The sequence below is a fragment of the Megascapheus bottae genome, chromosome 11, assembly GCF_031878675.1.
Source record: "Megascapheus bottae isolate mThoBot1 chromosome 11, mThoBot2.hap1, whole genome shotgun sequence".
NCBI lineage: Eukaryota > Metazoa > Chordata > Mammalia > Rodentia > Geomyidae > Megascapheus > Megascapheus bottae.
In genome coordinates this window covers 39,511,888-39,525,184 of record NC_143519.1, presented here as the reverse complement: position 1 = coordinate 39,525,184, position 13,297 = coordinate 39,511,888, and the positions used below count along the sequence as shown (strand labels likewise).

The following is a 13,297-nucleotide window of genomic DNA, read 5'->3' as shown; positions in this document are numbered from 1 at the left end:
AAATCAATGTTAATAAATTCTTTAATAAAAAAGAATATAATTATGAACTGATAGATTCAATATGTTAATATAGTACATGTTGACATAACTTGAAAATATTTTCCTTAAATAACAAGGAATAAAATATAATAAAATTAAATACCTCTGTATTAAAAAAAAAGGAGGGGCAACTTGTGTGTATGGCTCAAGTAATGAAGAATACCCTAGGTGCCAGGAAACCCTAAGTTCAAACCCAAGTACAAAAACAAACAACAACGAAAAACAGAAAAAAGAAAGAAAAGAAAAAACAAAAAAGTCAGAGAGATGCTGGATCACATCTTTGTTTTCTGAATAGATTACAAGTCTTAACTGAAAGAACTGCTTTGAGTAAAGTTAACTACAGGTAACTCACGGAAGATTTTCCAGAAAATTCACAGGCTCTCTAGCTGATATGCCCTGAGGCAGAAAACACAATTCCATAGGGATGCTGAGTTAGGCCTAAGTGATGAGATCCTGAAGGTGACAAGTAAACTAGGGTCTTCTGTCCACCTTGAGTGGCAAGCCCAAAACACTATTCAAGATCAAGAAACAAATGCAATACAGGACCTATGAAAAAAACATAGTGAATATATATGAAGAAAAAAAATGCATGCAAAAAGAAAAACAAGCATGTTGGAGGTATGACTCAATTGGTAGAGCACCAGCCAATTAGCAAAGCAGCAGATACTAAGTTTGACTCCTAGTCTCACAACAACAAATAAATATTTATATTTATAATATATACATGTTCCCCACCAAGTTCTCATAATCTAATAATACTTCAAAGGTTGTATCACTGCCTTTAATATGAAACTAAGTTTAATTTCCAATTTATACCATGCTTCACTCATGAAGGAAAACAAGTATATTAAACCTATGTCCACCACTTTTGAATTTAACTTTAAAATGTTCACAAAGAACAATGTATACAAAGTATCTGTGCAATCTACCTACAAACAAATCCCATGAGATGTTATGATATACTTCCAGTAAACTATGGGGGAAAAATCTGGAAAGGATGCAGACAGACAAGGATCACTAGCTAGGTTAAAGTTTCCTTATTTAGAGAGACAGAGTTCTAGGCAAAACGCACAAGAGAAAAAAATACAGGATTTTCCCTTATTATAACAAATTTTTTACTTATTATGTGCCCTCTTCTGGGTAAGTAAACAATAATTCTAAGCAGGAGGTAACTGTGTTAGTTAATATGGTGGTAGTTAAAGAGTTTAAAGTGAACCAGATTGAAGAAAGCACTTGAGAGACAAAGTTCAGATAGAGTCAACAACTGAGCAGTGAGGCACCAGAGCTCAGGAAAGACCTTCCAAATTATGAGTACCATCATCAACAATAACCACTTTAAAAAGGGCAATATGATTTAACCTGGAAAATATTAAATAGAGTTAATAGATAACTGAGAGGGGACTTAAGAGTTTGGCCTAATGGTAGAGTGCTTGCCTCTACCCGGGTTTGATTCCTTAGTACCACATACATAGGAAAAAAAGCTAGAAGTGGCGCTGTGGCCTAAGTGATAGAGCTCTAGCCTTGAGAAAGTCCAAGGACAGTGCTCGGCCCTGAGTCAAGCTTCAGGACTGGCCTAGGAAAAAAAATAAGAAGAAGAAAGAAAACAAGAGGATGCAAAAGAATTAAAGCAATTAACAGAACCAATCATATACACATACCCTTTGATTTCATAATTTGACTCAAAACTTATTCTACCCATTTACACAAAATGTACTTATAGATGAAATAATCTTTATTATAATAAAAAAAATTGAAAAAATAAAAATAATGTTCATCAATTCAGATATAGTACATTTTCTTGACTCGACTCAGTTGGAAAAAGTGAATTTGAATTACACATATAAGCTGCAAAATGTTACGAACTGTGTTCTCTCATATATGATTAAACACACACTTGTACATCCCTTCAAGGAGATATACTAAATTTATAAGTCATCCAAGACAAGGAATTTAAATGTTGTATATAGAAGAAGAGATTTAAGATTGGTTCCAATACAAGTATATATATAACATAAGCATGTATATGTATACATTATGAAATATGAAAAAGGAATGTATGCTGTGGTTTTATCTGGGTAGATGCAATCATAGTTGTTTTGTTTTTTCTGTTTTTGGTCTTCTTTTCTAGATGCAAATACTTTTTTTAATATATTTTTATTATAATTAATAGAAGGGTTACATTATTCACCAGATAGAAGTTGCATTACTTCACATACATTGATACCCTTTCTCATGTCTTGGTCCCCATTTCCCTCCCCCCACCGCCACCCCTAATTAGATGCAAATACTTTTTACAACAAGGAAATATTCTCAACCAAGTGCAGAGGTGCACACCTATAACCCTTGTACAAGAGAGAGACTAAAGCAAGATCATGAATTTGAAGCCAGCCTGGGCTACACAGAAAGACCCTGTTTCAAATTTTAAAAGCAATTAAATATATATCAGGTAATAAATGTGTATATACACACATATATATATGTATATATATGTGTATATGTGTGCACATGTGTATATGTGTGTGTATGTATGTATGTATAGTCCTCAAATCTTTCTACCTTTCATAGCCTAAGAAACATTCAATGCAACATTATCTTCCTGATTATTATGTCATTAATAACTAGAATTAACCATACTAAGGAGTATGAAACTCTTCCAGTGTTCTAGCAAGTCTGTTCCACTTTGACTTGCCTCCTACTCCTTAGTTTGCAAACTTCCAGAGCAATAGATAGATAGATAGACAGACAGACAAATAGATATAGACAGACTGATTTCTGGTTAAGGCTTGTTTGTGCCAATACTGAGGCTTGAACTCAAGGCCTCAAGCTGTCACTCAGTTTGCTTACTCATGGCTGACACTTGACCACTAGACCCATGCTTGCAGCCCAACAGTTTTGCTTGAGTCTCATAGTCTTTTCTGCTCAGGATGATTCTGAACCACAATCCTCCTTCTAGGTCTCAGCCTGTTGAGCAGTAAGGATTACATGCATGAGCTACCAGCACTCAGATTGTTTTTGTTTTATTTAATTATAGCTGACATAGCCTCAAACAAATCACTACACTCCTGCCTCAGACTTCTGAGTAGTAGACCTGCAGACATGTGTCACCATGCTAGCTAAATAAGCTTACTTCTATAGTACACACACAAAGGACCACATCTCCATGAGATATTGCTTAAATCTATATTGTAAACAATGATAGTTTCTGATTGAAAAACACTGTGTACCTCTCCAATCATACTGGTTTACTTCCCCAAATACTTGATTCTCAAATGCTTTTATTTCCTTACCTTCATCCCCCTCTTTGGTTTTCATTCAATTGAGTTTTTTCCCTGGTTTGAACTATGAAAATAACTCCCTATATCTTCAATTCAGTTCTGTGCTTCCATTTCCTTTCCTATATCTAGTTTTCTATTAGATAAATCCAATTAAATATTCCTATGAGGACTTCCCCTGAGAGGATCATGTGCTGGGTGGTGGTGGAACCTACCAGAAGATATTTAGACCTTAGGAGAACTTCCCTCATGAATGTCTTAAAACTGTCTTTTGGAGTTCAGCTCTCATGGAACTGGATTAGTACCCCAAGATGGCTGATATATAAAAGCGAGTTTGGCTTCTCCCTGCTCCCTGGCTCTGTCCTATCATGTACACTATCATGTTATCTGTTATCTTGTGATGTATCCAGAAAGATTTCATCAGAGGCTGAACAGATGAAGCTACCCAAACTAGCTCTAATACTGTGAGGTATTCAAGCCTCTAATACTGTGAGGTAAATGGATTTTTTTTTCTATGTAAGATATTAATCTTAAGTATTTTGCTATAGCAACACACAAAACAGACTGAAATAATCAGCTATTCTCAAGTTGGTTTGTTTAATATCTGAATAAAACGCCTCCCTAAACACTCTCCTCCCATATTCTCTAACTTTAAAGGGACAATAAACTGCAGACACTACCATGACCTGTCATGGTCCTAAACTTCCTGTTTACTTCCCACTTTCACTTCTATTAGCTGAGCTTAATCTGTAAACACAGTTTAATGACCTCTCTCTTTCTTGGCTCTTTTTTCCCTCACTGTCCAAATAGTAGCTACCTCCTTTATTATCTTAAGTAGTTTGTCTTTTAACTCTTTTATGTCATTATTTGTATATTTCCCTCTTGTGAGTTCCTTGGAGACATAAATATTTTATGCACTTGTACTTTAACATAGTAGACATTCAAGTAATTCCTGAATAAAGAGGAATCTTATGCCAGGAGTGGCAGCACATGTCTGCAATCCTAACACCAGGTTGAGGCAAGGATTGTGCATTTAAGGCCAGTCTACATATCAAGGCTCTGCTCAAAAAAAAAATTTTTTTTTTGGCAGTATTGGGACTTGAATTCTGGATCTGGGCACTGTTCCTGAGCTTTTCAGCTAATAACTACCGCCCTATCCCTTGAGCCACAGCTCCACTTCCATTTTCTGGTGGTTAACTGGAGATAAAGAGTCTCATGGACTTTCATGCTGGGCTGGCTTTGAACCACAATCCTCAGATCTGAGTAGCTAGGATTACAGGTGTGATCTACCAGAACACAGCTCAAAATTTAAAATAATAATAATAATAACCTCAAAGAGAAAAGTATGCTTTTACATGTTTAAATGGATGCATCTACACTTTATGGCTTGTTTGTAAGATATTTTAAAGTTTGCAATACTATGAGATCATATTTGCAATAAATGCTCCAAATAACACATTTTGACCAAATGCCATTACTATTCTGTTCAACATTATTACAACAGAATAGCTCAATGTGTGTGTGTGTGTGTGTGTGTGTGTGTGTGTGTAGACAGAGAGAGAGAGAGAAAGAGAGACACACACACACACACACACACACACACACACACAAACACTGGTATTCAAACATTAAACAACAGGCAATACAGGACTGTGAGGCCTTTTAAGGGAAATAAAGTCTGCCAGGTGTTTCCAGGTCACAAAACAAGGACAGGAAAGCCAGGCAGTTCAGTAGTGCCAATGAGTTTTGGACAAAGAGCTCAGTCCAGGGAAAATGAGGTGGCTAGAATTTTCAGGGCACAGTGCCAGCTGGGTGCAATGAGAGCAAGAGCCCCAGTCATCTGGAAAAGGATTAGTTCCCCAAGAAATTTTGGCTCAATACTATCTGTGCTGACTGAGATTAGAGAAGTAGCAACCATAAAACAGTAAACTAAAGTTTTTTAACTGGAGTAGAGAAAGCCTTTGTAGTCTATCAGGGAACGGGTAGATTCTTGGGAAAGAAATGACCTTCATAGGGAAAAATAAGGCATCAGGACACAAGTCAGATTGTGTCTTGCTTAGACAGAGCACCTAGCAGATCAACTTAAAAGAAAGGATTGATTTGGCTCACAAGAGATTTTGGTCCATGATAACTGAGCTGTCCTCTTGGGCTTTTCTGTCTTCCCCTTATTATTCTGCCTGGACCTCCTGCGCCTTAGATGGTACCACTCACCAGAATTTACTCCATTAATCTTCCAGAGAAACATGTTCACAGACACAGCAGAAGTGTGCTTTACTAATCTAGACATCCCGCAATCCAATAAGCTAACAATTATAATTAACTGTCACATTAGCAAGACTTAAAATAAGCAAGTCACAAACAATCAACAGATTGTACCCCAACAAATACAATATTAAAGACAAACAGATGGCAGCTGACATATAATAAGAAATCACAAGGTATATGAGGTAGAAGAAAAATGAGCCCTACGGAGAAAAAAGTTAGTAAATGCAGACCTAGAAATGACAGAGATGAGGTCATGAATAGGGAAAAGTTCTAAAACTGCCGAACAAATATGTTCCACACACAGAAGGGAAAGGATATGACACAGAGAGAAACAAGGAATAAAAGAAATCAAAACTAAATTTTTAGAGCTGAATTTAAAATATTTCTAAAATGAAATAACACTGAGCACAATCAGCAGGTTAAACACTGAAAATAAGCAAATTTGTACAGTTTTAATAGAAACTATGTAAAATAAAACAACAGAAGCAACCTATTCAGCATTGCTTAAAAAAAAGTGGGTCCATGAAGGCCAAAAATGGGAAGAAAGAAAAAATAATTTAAGGCCCCATTGTGTAATGCTCAGCACTCTGAATTCTGAATAAATAATTTAAGACTAAATCAATGGTTCAGAATTGAGCAAATTTGGTGGAAACCATAAAGTGACAATCCAAGAAAGTCCAACGAACCCCAAGAGGAATACAATAAAAAGAACCAAGGCACATCACAACTAAATTTGTAGAAACCAATGATAAAAAGAACTTCATAAAAACTATCATAAAAGGTCAAATCATATATAGAGAACAAAGGATGTGTTAAAGCACTGGAAAGGAAAAACAGCAAAACTAAAATATCCATACATAATGAAAACATCTTTCAAATTTTAAGGCAAAATTTATTCAGCCTAATAAGAGCTGTGAGAAATCATCACCAGCTGCTCACAATAGAGTGAGTGTGAAAAGAAATCCTCTAAGAAAATACATCAGCTAGAAATTTGGATTATCAAAGAAGTAACAAAAGAGCACCTGAAATGGTAAGTACAATAACATTAAAATTATTTTCTGGTTCTCCTCTCTTTTAAAAAAAATAACTGCTCAAAATTTAAAATAGTCACAATGTATTACAAATAAAAGTGAAATATATGTGATAAAAAATGTAGTGGGTGGAAAGTGAAAAATACTGCCAAAAGATTTCATACTGTATGTGAAATGATATTATTTGAAGAAAGATTGTAGGCAAAAATAATCCTATACCCTAAATACCTGAAAAGTAAAACAGAATACCAATCCACTGAGCTGTGGAATACAGATGTTGTTACCCTGCTGTTCTGCAAAGTAGAGATGAGGCTCACTGGAACAGGAAAGCCATACAATAGGGTACAATACAGCACCTGACAGGGCAGGTAAGTATTCCAAAGTTGGCTCCACCCTTGAGTGGAAGCCACCCTTTCCCCGCCCCCCGCTGGGGAAAACTGTTTATTGAATTCTTCAGAGGTTGCAAGAAGTTGGGTATGCAGATATATGCGTGTAATACTAGAATACTAGCATATACTATGGTGGAGGCAGGAGAATATCTAGTTTGAGGCCAACTGGAGAAAAGCTAGTGAGATCATATGTTAAAAACAAAATGTACCCCTCCCCCCCAAAAAAAAAACTAAAAAAAAAAAACAAACAGGCAAGGTGGCTCACGACTGTAATCCTACTTATTGAGGAGGCTGAGATCTGGGGATCAAGGTTCAAAGCCAGCCTGGGCACAAAAGGACCCGAGACTCTTATCTCCAATTAACCTCTAGAAAACAGGAAGTGGGGCTTGGCTCAAGGGTAAGGCAGTAGCCCTGAGCTGAAGAGCTCAGGGGCAGTGCCCAGGCCAAGTTCAAGCCCATGACCCACAAAGCAAAACAAAACAAAATTAAAAAAAAAAATGAAACAAAACAAAAAAACCCAGAATGGGTAAGAGGTATGTCTTAAATAGCAGAGCACCTGCCTAGTTAATGCTTTAGGCCCTGGGTTCTATCCCCAGCATTAAGTGAAAATGTGGTTTTAATCTGTTTTTGTGAACATGTTTTTGTTTTTTTGGTTTTTTTTAGAAAATCTTTTAACATTTATCTTCTCTTTGCATTTATAAAATAATTTTCATGAACATGTTACAGTAGAGAGAATGGGCAAAGAAGCTGTATAAACCAAAGCTTGAATTTTAGTCTTGCTTCAGTTATTGGAGACCTAAAAATTAGAAAAGTAACACCCATAAGGATTATTAAGATCACCTATACCACGTGCCTAGTGCTAAATTTGCCAAATATGCAAAGTATGTGCTTTTGGGTACAGAGCTTTGTGTGACTTATGAAATTTAAAGTTACCAAAATATCAGTTATTACCGTTTTGCCTTTCTAAACAATGATAATATTTAAAACATTAAGATACTCGCGTCTTCAAATTTTCTACCCTTTTTATTGTAATTCAGTCTCATTTCTGCACATACAATATACCATTTTCTTCTTCCCCTGCAGTATCTCTATCTCAGCACCATGGACATTCTGGGTCAGATAAGTCTGGGCACTGTAGTGAGGACATTTTTCACCATCGTTGGACTCTACCCACTAGATGCCAGCAACATCCACTTAGCTGTGAAAAATAAAAATTCTATGAAAAAATGCCAAGTATCTCTTGGGAAACAAAACTATCACTGCCTTATTTTAGCACTTTTGACTACACTGCCTTGGTTTAACAAGACTATGCACCAGCACTAACTTGTAAATACTAATAACATTCAGCACCAATATGCAGCAAAAGTCTAAGTTGAAGTGATTGGGATACAACAATGGAAAGTCCTTGCTCTCAGTCTATAGTCTAATGCTATGCTTACTCATCTCTGCACTCTTCCTACAGTAACCACAATAAACAGCCATTACTATTGTGAGGGAAATTTCATCCTGAACAAGAAACTGAGAGGCATTTGATGGCGAGGGTAATATCACAAATAGAAAATATGGTTTCCACTTTAAGGACTTTCTGAAAGATTAACAAAGGGTATCAATGTTCAAGAAGTATGTACCCACTACCTGACAAACAAGTATAACCCCTCTACACATCACACCGACAATAAAAATACAATTAAAAAAAAAATAAAAAAGTAATAAAAACCCAGGATAAAATAGTTGTTTTTCCACATTTGTTTTTCAAAAGGAAAAAAAAAAAAAAAAGATCACTGCACTCTGAACTGCTTCCTGGTGAAGACCTACTTCTAAAGCATGTTTGAGCCCTTCCAGTCACCGGCATTTAAAGTATCGATATGAGCCTTCTTGACAAATACCAAGTGTGGACTGCTACTGACTTCAAAACTCCCTGCTCAGCAACAGTAAGCACAACTTAAACTGAAAGTTTTACATTGTACTTTCAATGTGAATACGGTATCTACAGGCTGAAGTAATGTTTTTACACTTTGACAATAACCCATCTGTAAGATTACTTGACCAAACAAAAAGTTGCAAATCTTAATCTAGGAACACAAGTCTTTTCATCAGTGGCACCTAAAACTACAACCTGTAAAAGTATCATTGCTGAAAAAAAAAGCCCCTACAAACAAGACCCCCACCCACAAGCAGTCAGGAGCTGAAATATGTGAAGGCCTCTGCTCTACAGATGATCAGTGTATGGACCATAGAAGGCACTCTATAATGCAACACTGATATTTCCATAAACAGGATATTGAGGGCATAAAAAAGGGAGTGTGTAAGAGATAACTTTAAGATCTCAAGCCTGAGAAACAAAAGGTAGAGTCATTGTCATCTATACAATAATCATAAGACAGTACTTTGTACTATTGAAAATATCCAAAAGGCAACTAAAAAACAGATTTAGTTGGGAAACAAGATTAACAAAGAATCTAAAAGAACATAACCAAGGAGTCCAGGGCAGCTGTAAAAGAAATTTGTATGGAGACAGAGAGAGACAGAGACAGACACAGAGACAGAGAGGGCTTGAGATGGGGGGTGGGAGGGAGAGAAGGGAGAGGGACCAGAGGACCAGTAGTAAAGTTTGACCTTAGGACTTAGGCACAGTCTCTTAGCTTTTCCACTCAAGGCTGGTGGTCTACCACTTGAGCCACACCTCTACTTCCAGCTTTTGGGTTATTTATTGCAAATGAGCGTCTCTTAAACTTTCCTGCCCAGGCTGCTTCCACCAGCAGCCATTTCAAAGTATATTTTAATACATTTATATGTAGACATGAAGAGGAAAATTAAATCAATTAGAACTGACCAATTTGTTTTGAAATAAAGCATTTTCCTTTCTCTTCACCATACTAATGGTTTACATATCCCCTTAACTCATACACAGATTATACCTTTTCCTGACTTGCTCCACCTTTCATTCCCTCCAAAGGATTAATTTATTACTAATAGTTCTCTTCATAAAAGGCAAATCGATCTGCCTAAGTAACTAGTAATTACCTACCCAAAGTTACTTCAATTACTCTTCAAAGCAACAAATAACCTAAAATTTGAAATCCTTGCAAAATCATTGTTTAAAAAAAAAAAAAACAAAACCAGCAATAAAATGTGGTTTTCTACCTCTTTGCCAAGAGGGTATGGGAGGGAGCTTTTCAAATGTAGACTAGCCTCCTTTGCCCACTGACTAAAGGACATTCTCTTAAGTTTTTCACACTTTTGGTCCAAGTTCCTTTTCCAGACAGTAAGGTCCTGGAATTAATACAAAAAAAGTTAAAGGTACCACTCTCCCCCCCCACACACAACCTAATTAAAAACAAAGGGAAATATTTCAGCTTCTAGAGTTACTCTTGGACTTAACGAGTTTAGAGAAGACTAGAGAATTTCACATGACCTAGAAGTACAGTCTCAAAGTCCTTACCATCTTTTCAATAGTGAAGCTCTGTGGATTAATACACTAGTCATGAGCTCAGCTTGAGCTCAATTCTTCCCTGATTCCATTAACATTCTTTAATTTTGCATCACCGTTACAGGCACAAGTAAATGTGGAATTGTCTTATCACCTTTGGGTCAATTTTGCCTGAAGGGACATAAAACAGTATGACTAACCAGGGTACTACTCGAAAAATGTTGAATGTGTATGTAAAAGCTTCATGAAATGGCACTATTTGAACAGGTGACACCAATCGCACCAAGGCACTGAGCTACCATATTTTCTAAAATCATCAAGACATTTTTTAAAAAAAATCCTTTTTGCTTAATCAGACGCTTCATCTTTTCTGAACACTATTTTCTGTTTTCATATATAACGAAATCAGTTATCCCTGGACATAACATTCTTAACGAGAGACAAAGAAACTAAGGGGCAGGATAATTACAAAGCTAAAGTGCTAACAGAATTATCAACTCCAGTAGGTCTTTACTAAGGCCATAAGCTCTAGCCAGCTTTTCTCACCATCGACTGACTTAATACCTAAACCCCAAACATCTCTAATTAATAAGATTTTCAAGAGGATACCCAGAGGGGGGAAAAAACTGTTCATAAACCAAACCACGGGGGTATTCGAGTTTACTGTCACTGTCATTTTGTTTTAGGTTTTAATGCTTTAGCAATAGCTACACTTTCTTTCCAGAGTCATACAAGTATTACCAATCCGTTCGGAATTCGGAACGGTCTCCATACAAAGCCTGGGAGAGAACTGGACGGCAAACGCAGCCATCAATTCTCAGAAGAGCCCGTGGACGCTCTGCGTTTCCATCACCGGATCTGGTTCCAGGGCCCGAGGGTTCTGACAGCCAAAGATGCTGTTCGGGGACAAAGTGCAATGTCCTCCTCTTCCTGTACGGGCTCGCTCGCACGCCCCCCGCCCCGCAGCGGAGACCACCCCGGGGTGGGGCCGCGGTGGCAACGCCACATTTGCAACCCCCCCCCCCCCCCCCCGCGCCTTCCCTCAGAGCCCCTTCCCCCACCCCCTCCCCAGCGCCTCCCGACGCCAAGCCCGGCGCTGCCCCCCCCCCACCCGCAGCCTAAGCAGGGACCGCCGGCGGGCGACAGGCCGGGGCGGAGGAGCCGGGCAGCATCGTCCATCCGTCCGTCAGTCAGTCCGTCCATCCATCCTTCCATCCAACCCGGCCCCACACCCGCCGCCACCCAGGTCGGCGCGCAGCTCCCAGCGCGGGCGGGCGGACGGCCGAGGCCACGTCCGGCTCACCTGGCGGCCGCAGCTCTCGGGCATGTCACCGGCCCGTCATCACCGGCCCACAACGACCGGCGGCGCGAGCCCGGCGAGCAGCGAACGCCCCCTCCGGCAGAGGCTCCCACCCTCCCCCCCTCCCAGCCCCGCGGCCCGCCCCCGCCCTCGCCCTGCCCACCCCCTCGGCTTCCGCCGCCGCCGCCGCCGCCGCCGCTCCAGCTCGCGACCCGGCCTACTCCCCACGCCTCCCACTCACTCTCGCGAGAGAAGGAAGCTCACCTCTCGCGAGAACCACACCACGGACCAGCCCGCGCAAAAGTAGGTGGGATCTTAAAAGGGGAAAAGGAAAACTAATAATAATTAATAATAATAAATAAATAACGCCTCCCCACGTGCTGGGGGGGGGACGAACACGCAGCCAGCCCTCCGGTCACGTGACGCCGAGGCGGCCTCTCCATTCGTCAAGATCGCGCTCCGCCGTGGGAGTTTTAATCCCGAGGCTGACCTACGCACCCGCGGCGGGCGCCGCTGCCTCGTCGTTGCCCTGGAAACGGGTTAACCCCTTCCTCCCGCCGGCGTACCCGCGCCTCGTCGGCCCCGCAGGTGCGTTGCATTGCGGAGTTCTGTCGTCTGTCCCGCCACCCCTGAGGCCTCTGGTCCGGGGTCCGAGCGACGCCTTCCGTTCCCGAAGGCCGGCTCGATTGCGGTGGCCAGCCCCCGGGGCCTTCCGGGAGCGGCCGGCAGCCCCGCCGGGCCCGCGGCCTCGGCTCGGCCCGTCCTCCCCCACCGCCGCGCCCGGCGCCCTAGCTTCTCTTTCCCGGGAGGACCGCTCTCGGAGGCCGCGTTGCCGCCTGAACCCCGCGGGCCAGCCCGAGGGGCCCCCGGGCCCTAGTGCTCACCCCGACTACCGGGCGACGGCGGAAGCCGCCAGGCCCAAATGACAAGCCGAGGGGTTGACTGCGACCAGTCAGATTCGGTGCGCACAACCAACCCAGCCGCACACTGGAAATGCTTGCATGGATGAGAAAGACATTTTCCCCCCTGTGGATTTTCATGATGGGTTAGCGTTTGTCCGATCTGAAGGAGAGGTCTGGAGATGGATGGATGGATGGATGGATGGATGGATGGATGGATGGATGGATGGATGGATGGATGGATGGATGGATGAATGGATGGGTGGGTGGATGGGTGGATGGGTGGATGGGTGGATGGGTGGACGGAATAGATAATCACTTCAACAAATTGTGGTTGAGCCCTTAGGAATTTTAGGCACCACGCCAAGAGTGCCCAAGCTAGTGATGAAGGTAAAGTCACAGAAAGCTAAGAAGAAAAGAGAAAAAAATAATTTGTTGTGTTACGCTATATGCGTATAACTGTAAGTAATATGGTGTAAGTACATCATCGGTGACTACTTGAGGAGGGGGCGGTCCTCTTGAAGAGACATAGTTCAATAGCACCTGTAACCCTTAGGCTTGAGGCAGAGATCTGAGAGGAACACAATTGAAGCCAGCCAAGCCTGGAAAATCTTAAGATATCTTATCTCCAATTACCAATTAAAGAAAGAAAAATAAATGGGTCTGTGTGAC

At 40.6% G+C, this 13,297-nt stretch overlaps 1 protein-coding gene across 3 annotated transcripts in view; it reads right to left on the bottom strand.

The window, feature by feature from the left end:
• Positions 1 to 11,840, bottom strand: part of Akap11 (A-kinase anchoring protein 11) — a 43,897-nt gene extending 32,057 nt beyond the window's left edge. For all 3 annotated transcript variants that reach the window (XM_090342084.1, XM_090342085.1, XM_090342086.1), the window contains exon 1: positions 11,730 to 11,840. The gene's annotated coding sequence lies outside the window, so the exon portion shown is untranslated. The remainder of the gene's footprint in view (positions 1 to 11,729) is intronic.
• Positions 11,841 to 13,297: the final 1,457 nt, after the last annotated feature.